Raw genomic sequence first — 14,280 nt, 5'->3', positions numbered from 1 at the left:
TTCAAGATCATGAACAAAATTTTCACTATTTTACTTGTTGATAAAAACTAAGTTCAGGATTTGCCTTCCTTAGAAACTCTTAAAGGCCATGCTTTGTGAAGATTCTTCCTAAATATTATTCCAGGATTTGTCATGTATATGTTTATGAAGGCACCTGGTCTCACGTCATGTGGCAGATTTGTGCATTGATATATATTACAGAAATGCCTTATGATTCATTACATGCGCCAATTGATTTGCATGGAAAAGGAACCCAGCATTTTGCTATATGTCAAAGAATGCTTTTCTTGATTAACTTCATGCTGAGATTGACTGGCAGAAGCTCATTTAAAGAGTTTTCATCTTCTCTTCTGGCAAGTGTGGGTGTGCACAGTGGACATATGGAAGGAGCTTTTTGTGCATCAGCTGTTGGGATTTATGTCATTATGATGCTTTTCTCCCTTCTGTGCACATTAAAAATATGATTGATACGATAAATGTGATAGTACGGTAATCCTCATGCTGAAGAATTTGCTTATTTTTTGAAAAAGGTTCAAAGAAAATTTGAGAGTTAATGCCAGTTAACTTTGACTTTCAAATGTGCAGTTTGTTAACTCTTTTATTTATAGAACTGAAAGTCTGCCAATGGAAAATCTAAGCCAATTCCTTCTACTACACTGAAGTAATATAACTTAAACCTAGATCATTATTTTTATATCCTACCTTTCCTTGTTTGATATTATTTTCAAGTTGTTTCAATGTACTTCTGATCCTTCAAAATGATAACCACTGATATATCTCTCTATATGTACTTGTACTCATGTTGCACCTCCTTGAACCATGGTGCTATTCTCCAACTCCATGGAGTAGATAAGTGGGTTTGCAGATAGGACACAACAGAAAGGCTCACAGGATATGACATACTACTATGTAATGTAGTCTTGATTGCTTTGGACTGTAATCTTGATTGTACAAAACATTGTAGAGTCCTCTTTGTCAGTCTAAGATCAGGTATAGAATAGTAAAGTAATAGGGAAAAGTAATAGAGAAAAACTGCACCTGCGTGGTATGTCAAAATTTAATCTATGCTGTATTAGCAACTCTTCCAAAACTGTTATATCAAGCTGTTTCTTTTATTGCAGCTATCAACCATTATTTTATCAATGGAAAATAAATCTGACTTCCTTTATTCTCTGGCAAAAATCTGAGTGCCAAAAAACCCCTCCCCTTTTTTTGCCAAGGTTCTTATAAATGGAATACTATTGCTAAAATATTTTTCAAGGAGAGAAATCTTCCAGAAATTTAAGTCACTTTAAGTGCCCAATACAATGTTCAGTAAAGTCAATATTATTTTAACTCTTTCCAATTATTTATTTTCTCCAGCCATCTAATTAATGAAATACAAATGGTATGAATACTATTTTCCTTCTATGCGCTCAACAGAAATTAATGAAACTGGTTTTTTCCCTTAGTTGCTGCTCTTTGGATTTATTAAAGTCTGGTGAGGGATTGGAAGACTCTTAGAAAGGGTTCATGTGATTTTGAGTGCTGCAGATGGAAGGTGATTAGTAAAAATATAATTTTGTATTAAAGGAAAAACAACTTAGGGCTTAAGCCATTTTTTTCTCATTTTTTAAAATCTCCAAAACATGTTAAATAAAATACATATAATCAGTCTGAGCCTAGGCAAAGATGGCAATCCCTCGATTCCCAGAGCTTTAAATCTGCTGGAGAATTCTGCCTCCCTCACAGGGAGCTATTGTCTGGAGCATATGTGGGTGATTTCAAGTCCTCTCCAAACCCAGAGAGAAATTATCAGGCCCCAAGCCAGAGACAATACAGCAAAATCCAATTGAGTTCAGTCCTTTACTATTGACATCTAAAGGACAGAATCTTGCCAAACTACTAGATGTATTCTGAGAGTTTCTAGGGTGTGGCTACTCTGGACCTAGCCAGTTTGAGCTATTTGTTGGTATTTGTTAGCTCAAGATCCAGATGCATCTTGACAAACATGAACATCGGGCCCTATCTAACAAAATGAAATTCAATGTAGAGAAAAGTAAGATTTTCACTTAGGCAAGAAAAATCAAATGTACGGATACAGATTAGGTGAAACCTAGCTCAATAGCAGTAACTATGAGAGGGATCTTGGAGTCTTAGTGGAAAATCACTTACATATGAGCCAACAGTGTGCGGCAGCAGCCAAAAAAGGCAACACAATCCTAGGTTACATTAATAGAGGGATAGAATCAAGATCACATGAAGTATTAGTACCACTTTATAAAGCTTTAGTAAGACCATACTTAGAATACTGTGTCCAGTTTTGGTCACCATATTGTAAAAAAGATGTAGAGACTCTGGAAAGACTGCAGAAAAGAGCAACAAAGATGATTAGGGGACTGGAGGCTAAAATATGAGGAACGGTTGCAGGAATTGGGTTTGTCTAGTCTAGTGAAAAGAAGGACTAGGGATGACATGATAGCAGTGCTCCAGTATTTGAGGAGCTGCCACAAAGAAAAGGGGGTCAGTCTATTTTCCAAAGCCCCAGAAGGCAAGACAAGAAACAATGGATGGAAAACTAATCAAGGAGAGAAACAACCTAGAACCAAGAAGAAATTTCCTAACAGTGAGAACAATTAACCAATGGAATAGCTTGCCTTCAGAAGTTGTGGGTGCTCTATCACTGGAGGCTTTTAAAAAGAGACTGGACAGCCATTTGTCTGGAATAATATAAGTTCTCCTACTTGTGCAGGGGGTTGGACTAGAAGACCTCCAAGCTCCCTTCCAACTCTGTTATTCTGACCTCTTCTGCCCTCTTCCATCCAGCTCAGGACTGCAGTCTCTTAATCCAGACCTCTTTTTGGAAAAGCTTTGTGTTGCTAAAACTTTTCCCCACTGCTCCTCCACGTGCCCATTTCATCACAGGCATTCTGAGAAGCTAGTCCATTTACCAGCTCCTCACTCCACGCAGTCATCAGTCATCCTTGCTTTCCTGGAAGTCCAACAATATAATTTATATTATTAAATCATTTTGCTACATCAGTCAGCAGGAAATTTTTTTTCTTCTGTGCTGAACTGATTCAGTTGGATTAACGAAGGCGTAATAAAATTGATATAATTTCAATGTAATAAGTAATAGATCAGATCTCCCACCTGTAAATTACCACAAATGCATAAACAGTATGTAATGGGTAATCCTTTATGTTTCCATCAAACAGGCTGTTTGAATTGTATGAAAACAAAATTATATGAACACTTATCTCAGTGGGATGTAAAAGACTATAAATAAGATGACATTCTTTTTCCATCTTTAAGAGATTGGTACCACTTAAGCAATTTAAATTTGTGTACCAATTCTTTATTTTGTCTAAAATCTTTAAAAAATAGTCCTCCAATAATGAATGGTAATTTAAGTCATTCAATAGTTCCTGATCTAATAATGCAAGTTGTAAAACAGTTCTAGGCATGAATTCACCTATCCACTACTGTTAAATTGTTTGTGGAGACATTGTTTTGCCAAATAAGTGTCATATTTTTCTTAATTACTGAAAGTCATTTTTTCTTTAAATATGATTGTCTGACTGGCCTCTGTTCTAAGAGCTGGCCAGTCAATATTCTGCACAGTGGTTTCTCTTGAAAATAGAAAGAATTTGTTGCTTTTTGGATCAAGTTTCTGAGGAAAGATTTAGGCCTGGTACAGGAGTGTAGATCCACAATAGCTTGGCTTCAGGAGAGATATGGTAAAGTGAATACAGTTCTGCAAAAGCAGATCCTATGACCATGGCAAAGACAAGGTACTGGTGAGTAGACTGGTTCCTTGGAACCACTCCTGATAGGATAAGGAATTGACCACATGTACTCCAGATGGCTACTTTCCACAGGTTGGAGCACCAGAAGATGACAGAATTAGCCATCTTGCTTGCAACTGTGTCTGTGACTTCTAGAGGGCACTCAGATTGCAAATCTCACTTTTAAATCCCTTTTAATTCATCACTAACTACTTTTCTAAGCTATAAGACACCTTGGGAATGACAAGTTGGAAAACTCTAGGTAAGTTTGCCTTCAGTCCTGAACAAAAAAAAAAAATGTAATAAGAAATTTAAGAATTTAAAGAATCTGAAATAAACAGCAAAAGGCTAAATAAGATTTTGATCTTAGAAAATTATAAATGGACTAAGGATACAAATAAAATTGGAATATTGAGATTTTTACATTCAGGTTTGTGAATTAATTATAAAATAACAAATAGTTTTTCATGGAAAATAGATCCTGTTTTGATTTTTACAAGATACAACATAAATAAATAATTTTATGATTTCAAAAACTGGACACTAGAGGGGACTAAAGATTTTAGGTAGAAGAAAGATATATAGGCCTGTAAGATGGTGCAAAATGTTATGACAATAAAAGGAGGAAACTTTTGAAGAATGCAATTAGAAAATCGTAGCCACAATATCAATTTCATATCAGTAATGATGTTTGTTTCTCTGGACAGACTATGTCCAAAAGATGTTATTTAAAAATGTCAGATCAAATTTTATCTAACACATGGTTGTCAAACTCTATTGCGTCATGTAATGTATTGTGATGTATCACAACATTTTTTTGCCTTTGCGGAGCTAGGGTGGGCGTGGCCTGCACGTGATGCTTTTGGCTTGTGGGCCGCCAGTTTGACAAACCTGATAACAAGATAGAGATGGTATTGAAAGTGGATTTACAAATGACCGGCCATGAGAATGATTCAGAAAAGGATGTTTCACTGGATCTACAAAAGAAACTAGCTGAAGTTTTAAAATTTAAAAGGGAAATGCAAATGACAAACCAAGAGAGTGACATGAATGTTTTTTTCCTACTACATTTACACAAAAGGCTTTTTAGAGCCTTGAATAAATGTGTGATGGGACAAAGAAAAAATGAAGAAAAATAAAATCCTGGTTTTGAATAAACTAAAAATTAAGGCTCTTAGAAGTAAAAAGGAAGGAATATAAAGTTGGTTTATTTGATTGGGGTTAAAATATGTTATTTCTGATATACTTTATGGATTTTGTGCTGACACCAAAATTGAAAAGATAAAATTTTATGGATTTGCTTATAAATAAAAAATAGGATATGGGAGGAAGAGATCTCTGTTTAACCTTATAAAGGGGTGAAAAGTTACTAAATTTGTTGTGATCAAGGCTGAAAATAATTTATTTATATCTCTCTTTTTCTTTGTTATATTTTTTCTTTTTCTCTCATTCTCTTTTTCTCTCTCTTTTTTTCCTTTTTCCTTTCTTTCTTCACAATTTTTTTACTTCTTTCTATTATCTTTTCTTTCTTTAAGGGCTAGATTGTATTAGTTTTTACTATTATAATCAAACACACACACACACACACACACACACACACACACACATATATATATATATATACACTGCTCAAAAAAATAAAGGGAACACAAGCAGAAGACATCCGAGATCTGAATGAATGAAATAGGCTTATTATATACTTTGTATAAACTACTGTATGTAAAGAACAAAGTATTTAATAAGGCTATTTCATTCATTCAGATCTCAGATGTCTTCTGCTTGTGTTCCTTTATTTTTTTGAGCAATATATATATATTGCTCTCTCTCTCTCTCTCTCTCTCTCTCTCTCTCTCTCTCTCTCTCTCTCTCTCTCTCTCTCTCTCTCTCTATATATATATATATATATATATATATATATATATATATATATATATATATATATATATATATATAGCACAGAACATGTGCATTTGATTATAATCAAATTTTGATTATAATAGTAAAATTTTCTGAACCTGCTGAATCTGGAAAACAGCGTACACGAGAGATAGCACTAGACACATTTTAGGAAGTTTTATTAGGATTCTTGTCAAAGAGATTACTGCTTAATCTTCTTGTCACTTTTTAAGTTCGCCGAGCTTAAATAGCTTGAATATCCTTTTCTGCAACCTTTCCAGCCTGGTATCTTCCAAACATCTCAGTCTCTAAACAAAGAACATCCAGGTGCTATCTTTTACTACTGATAGTTGTCTGAGTGATTGTCCTAACAAATTTAAAAGATGCTAGATTCTGCAAGACTGCTTTAGTACAATGGTGGCTGAAATTCTGGGAAAGTAGTCTCAAATGTACCTGGAGGGCTCCAGTTGGGAAAGCTTGCTTTGCTGGATGTGGTTCACGTAGCACATTATACTTTCTAGACATGCAAAAAGCAGTAGAACACCTGCTGGTCATTAGAAGATGTACAAAACAGGCTTCTTATGTTTGAGGCAATCCTGGCCATGCTGTGAAGAAAAGAATGGGGTCTTTGCCAAAGATTGCGTGTGTTTTCTGCCACAATTGTACTGTGTACACCCTAGCCTTAAAAGCATGCATAGTATCAGCCTGAGGCTAGGTCTCCCAAATGAATATGTCCCAAACCCTGTTTTAAATCAGAAAGAAGAAGAACTTAATTCCTCTGAGATGCTTCTCCAGAGTTCCGTAACAGGAGGCTCTGTGTTTTGGATTTGTTACCATTCACTCCTCGCTAAACACCACTGCTTTCTCAAGGGCGTGATCCAACTCATATGGAGGTAGGCAGGCATTCTTCTCTGACTCAAAAGCTTTGGCTCCTGATCAAAGAATTTGCCTAAAGAAGAAAGGGCCCCCAATAAAAATGGCTTTGAAAGAAGAGGGACAAAAGGGCAGACATATACCTGCAGCTGTTCCTCCTTCCCCCTCCCCTGGGACTTTATAGCTTGTTCACTCAGCGCATTCAGTAAATGAGTCTAATTGCTAAACAGTCGCATAGCCTTCAAATGTGAGGCTAGATCTGAAACAAGATTTCCTAAGTACTTCAGCAAATTGTAAATCTTTAGAGGGTCAGGCCTACCAACAAGAAGGCAACTGTAATTACATGTAATATCCAGTACATCTAAATTCATTCTGTGAGGATCTGTCTGTCTGTCTGTCTGTCTGTCTGTCTGTCTGTCTGTCTATCTATCTATCTATCTATCTATCTATCTATCTATCTATCTATCTATCTATCTATCTATCTATCTATTTGTCTGCCTTCCTTCCTTCCCTCCCTCCCTCCCTTCCTCCCTCCCTCCTTCTCTTCCACATTTCAAGGAAGTCAGGATGGCATTTATGAATTTATATACCCGTTTCCCCCAAAATAAGACATCCCCTGATAATAAGCCCAATTGGGCTTTTGAGCGCATGGCAATAAGCCCAAGCACTTATTTCAGGGTTCAAAAAAATATAAGACAGGGTCTTTATTTTGGGGAAACATGATATATACCCCTATCTGACGTACTACCTCACAACAGCAGGCCTATTTCACTGTCAGAATTCTATCAAATTCTATCAAAATTCACTTCTGGTGAAAGAATGCTGAATTAATTGTATGGTTTTCATTTTTTTTAATAGACAGAAAAATAGACACAGAAAGTTTCCGAATAGCATAGAGCTTCTCTTTTATTATACAGAATTGAAATCCCACAAAATTAAAATGTTTGCAAAAATCTGGTACAAGTATAAAAAAAGTCCTGGGTTTTTTCTTATTTTCTTATTTCTTTTAAATGTAGAATTGTAGAATTAAGTTTCCATCTACCCTCACAAGAGCCCAATGAAGCAAGTTAAACTTTGAGAGAACATTGCATGACAAACTTTGAATCTGAAATAAGTCTTTGTCCCTCTCAAGTATTGGTTTCATCATCTGAAGTCATATATGAAACACTTATAATCAGTAGTGGGATTCAGCCAGTTCGCACCACTTCGGGAGAACTGGTTGTTAACTTTCTGAGCAGTTTGGCAAACTGGTTGTTGAAAAAAATCATTAGGGCAGAAAATCAGTTGTTAAATTACTTGAATCCTACCACTGCTTATAATGTAAGGTCATGTTTGCAATGTGAGATGATTTTACTCTTCCATACTTAGTGATAATTACATAAAATAAAGGTGGAAGGTTTTTTTTGGGGGGGGTGTTTGGAGGGATTAGGCACAATATAGGGGGATTACAAATGGATGATGTTGAGTCCTACTGTTCTCTGTTGGATTACCAAATCAATACCAACCCAATTGTTCTCACCCAAAGTGAATTGCAAACCACTTTCAGTGGTGGAGAGTTAGCCTCTCCAAAGGAGAAGCAGAGGAAAAATGACTCAGAAAATGCTCTCCTCCAATGCAGAAGTGGAGGAAAAAAATCTCTTTGAGGTGACTGTTTAGCTGCCAGAATAGATTAATTGATAGCTGCTTGTTTGCAATCATCTTGGTGGGAATAAAAGTGAGAACTTTCTAAAATACATGCAGGATTTTCCTCAGGTGAATTACACATTGTTAGCAGACTATTGCAAACTATGAATGAATAAACCATAATAATTTCATAATTTCATCCACAAGAAGTCTATTATAGGGTCATTGGTTTTTCATGAATATTCTGACCTGACCCAATTTTTTCCCCCTTTTTCTTTTCTTAAAAACCTTCTGGTGGTTTTCTGAGCAAGTTACCCTACTCTTATGTAGCATGAGGGATTCCTCTTTTTAACACTAAGACACTATAGACTCTTACTAGAATTAAAATAAAGTTTGCAAATCATTGTTACTTTAGAAATAACAGAAGATGTGACACGCAACTGAACACAGCTAATTATCAGAGTAATCACTTCATTTATATACAACAATCTTAGTTCCAAACATTTGGGATGAGGCTGTAATTTTAGCATAATGGGCAAACTCTGTCCCATACTTCAGTAGGGCTGATCAGAACAGATCAGAATAGAGCTGGAAGGGACCTTGGAGGTCTTCTAGTCCAACCTTATACCGTTTCAGGCAAATGACTGTCCAGTATCTTCTTAAAACTGCCAGTGATGAAGCACCCACAACTTCTGAAGGCAAGCTGCTCCACTGATTAATTTTCCTCACTGTTAGGAAGTATTTCCTCAATTCCAGGTTGCTTCTCTCCTTGATTAGTTTCCATCCATTGTTTCTTGTCTTGCCCTTCTGGTGCTTTGGAAAATAAGTTGACTCCCTCCTCTTCATGGCAACCCCTCAAATACTGGAGCTCTGCTATCATGCTTCCACTAATCAACATTTGTTTATGAACATCTTTCTCTGAACTGGCTTCTACCTCCACCTGATTTCCAAGCCAATTTGTTTCTTATTTGATCTTCAGAAGCTTGCAAAATAATGTCAGGAGCAATTGGGGCAGAAACAAGCTTTGTTTTATTCTTTTTTAAAAAATCATCTCTGTTGAACATTCTTTACTGGAACTGTGATGCAGCTTGCAGAACGAAATATGAATACAAAAGCATTCTGGAATGCAGACTTCATGCCACCATTTGTCTGGGCTGTAATCTGAGAGTTGCAACATATGTGAGAACTAACAAAGAGCCACAGCCAAATGTCACCTTTGCCCATAGAGGATTGGACATTGCGGGATCTGTTAACATATGCCTGGTAGAAGATATTGTCCACATGAGGCTGGTTCAGTCTCTGGCCCATTAAGTCAAACATAGACTATAGTCTGTGGATTTTCTTTGGTATAAGAAACTTAGTTGTATAAGTCTACTCTAAATATAAAAATGTCCCATTACAGCAGTCTCCCAGAATTCCAAATCCCCCAGTAGACTGATTCCCATTATATCCCCAGTGGATTTATGGATCTTGTAATCTAATACACCTAGAACATGGATGTCAAACTCAATCACGTTACATGATGTACCGTGATGTATTGTGAGGTATTTTGCGAATGCGGATCCCGGGTGGGCGTGGCCTGCGTGTGATGCATCTAGCCCATGCGCCACCAGTTTGACAGGCCTGATCTAGAAGGTGCCATATTGAGGAAATTTGCCTTGCTTTATTGGAAGAAATGTCCATCTGGGTTCAGTTCCAAGTGGGGAGAAAGACACTGGAAACATGGTGACTGTTTGGAAAGATGGTTTTAATGGTGGACAGGATCATATGGTTTGGGATCCTGGGCAAAAAAAGCACATGAAGTGGAGAGAGTGATATATTTATACACTCTCTTGAGCCCTGCCTTAGAGTTTCCTGTTTCTGTACAAGAAATGTATCCCATTGACTGTCAGACTCCCAGGGGGCGGGGGTCTTAGCTAACCTTGTAGGCTGTCTGTGTCCCAGGCTTGGTTGAGCCTTGCTGGTTGATGTAATCTTCCCAGGTGCCATGTGGTGAGATGGGTAGAGGGCTAATCCTATCATGTTCTGAGGGCCATATTTTAATCCCATCACCCTGGAGCTGAAGGGGGAGGGGGAGGGAGCTGGAGGAAGCTGCTTTGTCTTTAAAAACACGTTTCTCCTTTTTTCATCCAGGAAAATATAATATTCTGCCTCTTTAATATTTCCTAGACTATTTCATTCTTCTAGGAGTGGGGTGGGTGCTAACTTCCTACAGCTTCATTGCATGACTCTAAACAGATATATTTACATGAGTCATAATTAAGATTTAACATGGTTAACACTGCTTATTCTGTCCATTCATTTGCACTATAGCACAATGAGAAAGGTTATTTTTAGAGGATCTGCAGTTAAAGCTGTTTGTTAATTTCTTGGTGTTTAGCTTGTAGCTCTGGCCTTACATCTTAAACAGCTCCCTAAAAACTAGTGTGCGGACTCCAGAAAAAAAAGTTGCCATAAATTATAACTTTTAATTTAAATAGGGTATTGCTTATATAGCCCTTGGCATGAAAAAGAACTGTATTCTATATTGCCATATAGAAACATGTTCATTGCATTACAGCCAAGATGTTCAGGATAATTTTTTCCTTTAATAAAGAATTACTAGAAAATTATAATAGCCCATGCAAACAATTCATTCCAATCTTTTTATGCTAGTTTTGGGGGACAATAAGGTCTGCAATTATATTCTTAGTCTCCGTGTTATTCTGAGGATCTTGCTTTTCATTACCAAATCATGACTACCAGGCTTCATTTTTTCATTTTCATTTTATTAGATTTCTATACCGCCCTACTCCCGAAGGACTCAGGGCGGTGCACAGCCAAACAATAAAAACACATACAATACAAAATTTAAAAATAGAATAAAATCAAATTAAATAATGTTGGCTCCGACAAATTTAAAACCCCAAACTTTTAAAACCAATTTAAAATTGAATATATAAATACTAAAAGATATTTAAAATTTTAAAAATCTTTTATAAAAGAGGGGGAAATTTAGGCCAGGCCGGCCTGGTGAAATAGTAAGGTCTTTAAGGCGCAGCGGAAGGTGCGCAGATCCGGGATCCTCCGTATCTCTGGGGGGAGCTCGTTCCAGATAGTAGGTGCCCCCACAGAGAAGGCTCTCCCCCTGGGGGCCGCCAGTCGGCATTGTTTGGCTTCATACAAATCAGTGCTTGAATTAGATGGTTTTCAAATCTGAAGTCCTCCGCATCAAACAACAGCAGGTATCAAGGCCTGACTCTTTTGGTCCTGATCGAAATAAGCGCTTGGCCTTATTGCCATGCACTCAAAAGCCCAGTTGGGCTTATTATCAGGGGATATCTTATTCTGGGGAAAACAGGGTATATAGTCGGAGAATGCTTAACAAATCTACAAGTACACAGAATTGTTCAAATTAGCTAATATTCTAGAACAGTGTTTCTCAACTCTTGACAACTTTATAATGCATGGATTTGATGATAAAGTGGTTGGAGAATTCTGGGAATTGAAGTCCACATATTTTCACTTAAAAAAAAACAAAAATCAAATGGATAGGATGAGAACTCAGCAACAGTACTTGTGCAAAGGTCTTGGAGTAGTAATTGATTAGGAATTGAATACGGCTCAGTATATAAAAAGATAAAAGTAATTTGAGGTTATATAAATGCAGTTTCCATTTCCAAATCATGGGAAATTTTTAGTAGTTCTGTTTACTCCATGCTGAGCAGACCTCACCTTGAGTATTTCGGAGGAGCTGGAATAGGATCAGAGGAGGGCAATGAAGATGATTGAATGATTAGAAATTATATTCTATGAAAAGAGATAAGAGAAACTGGACCTGTTTAGCCTTGAGAAGAAAAGACCGAGAGCAAATATGATGGTGTTCTTCAGTTACAGAAATGTGTTAGAGCCTGTTTGGGAGGCAAAAATCTTTAGCATGTAACTGATTAATGTCTTATCAGTTTCAGGCAGCAGCACAAGCCTGTGGGAGGATACTAGTCAATTAATTAAAACCACTGAGTGGCTGCTTGTTAACTTGTGGTTAGCGCTTAGTAGGGAAGCATGGTGCCATAGAGAAAAGCCATACAGTCAAACATTGATTATATTTGACTACAAGGCTAAGGCTGCTAGATGAAGAACATGAGGATAAAAAGGAGGATATGTCCTTCTTTTGCTGGAGGTCTCCAGACCCTATCTCAGAATAGTAGGTCAGAATTTTTACTTAGCAGTAGGCAGGAAGTATGTTGATAGATAATATGCATAGGCATTAAGAAGACCAAGCATTCAAGGCAATAGAATGAACAAACCACTATCATTCTGCCCATGGTTTGTCTCTTATGGTGTATAAATCAGGAAAACCAGAGTAACAAAACAGGCTAGGATTCCTCATTACTGTGATACAATAATTATACAGTGGATGGAGTTGTTTTGGTTTGTTAGCCGTGGGCATTGTTAGGAAGAACTACTGAATCTGATTTAGCAATCCATACTAATATATTGATTGTCCCTTGATAAGTTGTTCCATGCCCCCACCAAAAAAAGACCTTTGCATTTCCCTATAAGTCATGTTCAAACACTATAATGATCTAACTTCAACCTAGTGCAATTTAAAACAAGATAATTAAACCATCTGGGTCCCCCAATATCATTGCAGAGTTATTCATCATCTTTATTTACCTTTTGACTTTTTTTGACAATAATTTCTATTTTAGCACAAATATCATGCTGTTTTATGACGTCTGTAATTTAAAAAGATCACAAGGGCATAAATAATACAATGAATAAAACAAAAATCTATTTAAAAAAGTTAACATAATACATCAACAATTATTAGCGTATACAGTAATTAAATTGTCAAGGAAATCAGGCAAAAGCATGGACAAATAGATAAATTTTAATTGAGATTACATCCTGGGAATCTGCCTAGATTAATCTATATTATGGTTGTCAGTATTAAAGCTGTTCTTTTCCACATCACTGCTAAATGACATCACTAAACAGTAGCACAGTTAGCAAACTCTCTCAATGGAAACAAGGAAGGACTGAGGAGGCTCACACGGATGAAGGCAGCTTTATTAGATTATCCAGCCCCAAGCTGCTAAGGTTATTATCTCTAAAATAGTTTAATGGGCCATCCATGCAGAACTGCCATCATAGAACTCTCTGCAGCTACTTCAGTCTATACTGTTTTCAGCTGTTGGACTACTATTGCTCTTTAGGTTGGCTGCTACTTCAGTGATAGAAAGAGTGTTTATATATTTTAAGTAATTGTATTATTCCGGGAAAGGATCTAAAAAAATAGCTTTAGGGAAGACTTACTATGCATGCCCTTCATATTATGCTTTTCTTATTTAAAACTAAGGGAAAAATATATCTTACTGTTCTTCCTAGATGTACAGTGGAGAGATCTGGTAGAGCGGGCATACTCCAGGTTCCCTTGATAAAGTGGTATCACTTGGTGGGTCCTAGGAACTGTGTCTTCTCTTTAAAACAGAGGTCCCCAACACAGTGGTGGGATTCAGCCAGTTCTCTCCAGATTGCTCTAACTGGTAGCGGCAACTGCGGGAGGCTCCGCCCACCCACCTGGACGTAATGCGTGACTACTGTGCATGCGGAGAAGGCTGTGCACATGTGCAGAGGTGGCATGGGCAAATGAAGAGAGCACGCCCATGTGCACGCTCACATTTGCGAACTGGTAGGGAACGTAAGTGAGTCCTACCTCTGCCTCAACCCCTGGTCTATGCCCATTCAGAACTGGGCTGTGGAAGCGGCATGTGAGCGTGTACGCTCACATAGTTCCATTTGTGCAAGCGGCAGGCGTGTGTGTAAAGCCGAAAAAATTGGGGAACGCTGCTTTACTACACTTGTCCTATGGAACAGTCTTGGCCCCAAGATTTTGGAGAGCCTCAACTCTAGTTGAGCTGTGAAAACCTGTCTCTTCCCCCAGGCATTGGGACTGGAAAATTAATGGTGCCATGGTATTTATGTGTTTGCCATGTTAATAAGATGACAAGACCACAGCTTGGGTTTTTAAAAATTAATTTTGTCTATTTTGTTTTTATGTTTTAATTGTTGCCCAGAACTCTACTAATTAGGTGGACGGGCACATTAATTTTTTAAACCAACAAATAATATGCTACAT

This window comes from Pituophis catenifer, unplaced genomic scaffold, assembly GCF_029215685.1.
Source record: "Pituophis catenifer annectens isolate HBS135680 unplaced genomic scaffold, rPitCat1.0.hap2 SCAF_1, whole genome shotgun sequence".
Taxonomy (NCBI): Eukaryota; Metazoa; Chordata; class Lepidosauria; order Squamata; family Colubridae; genus Pituophis; species Pituophis catenifer.
Note: the sequence above shows the minus strand (reverse complement) of the source record.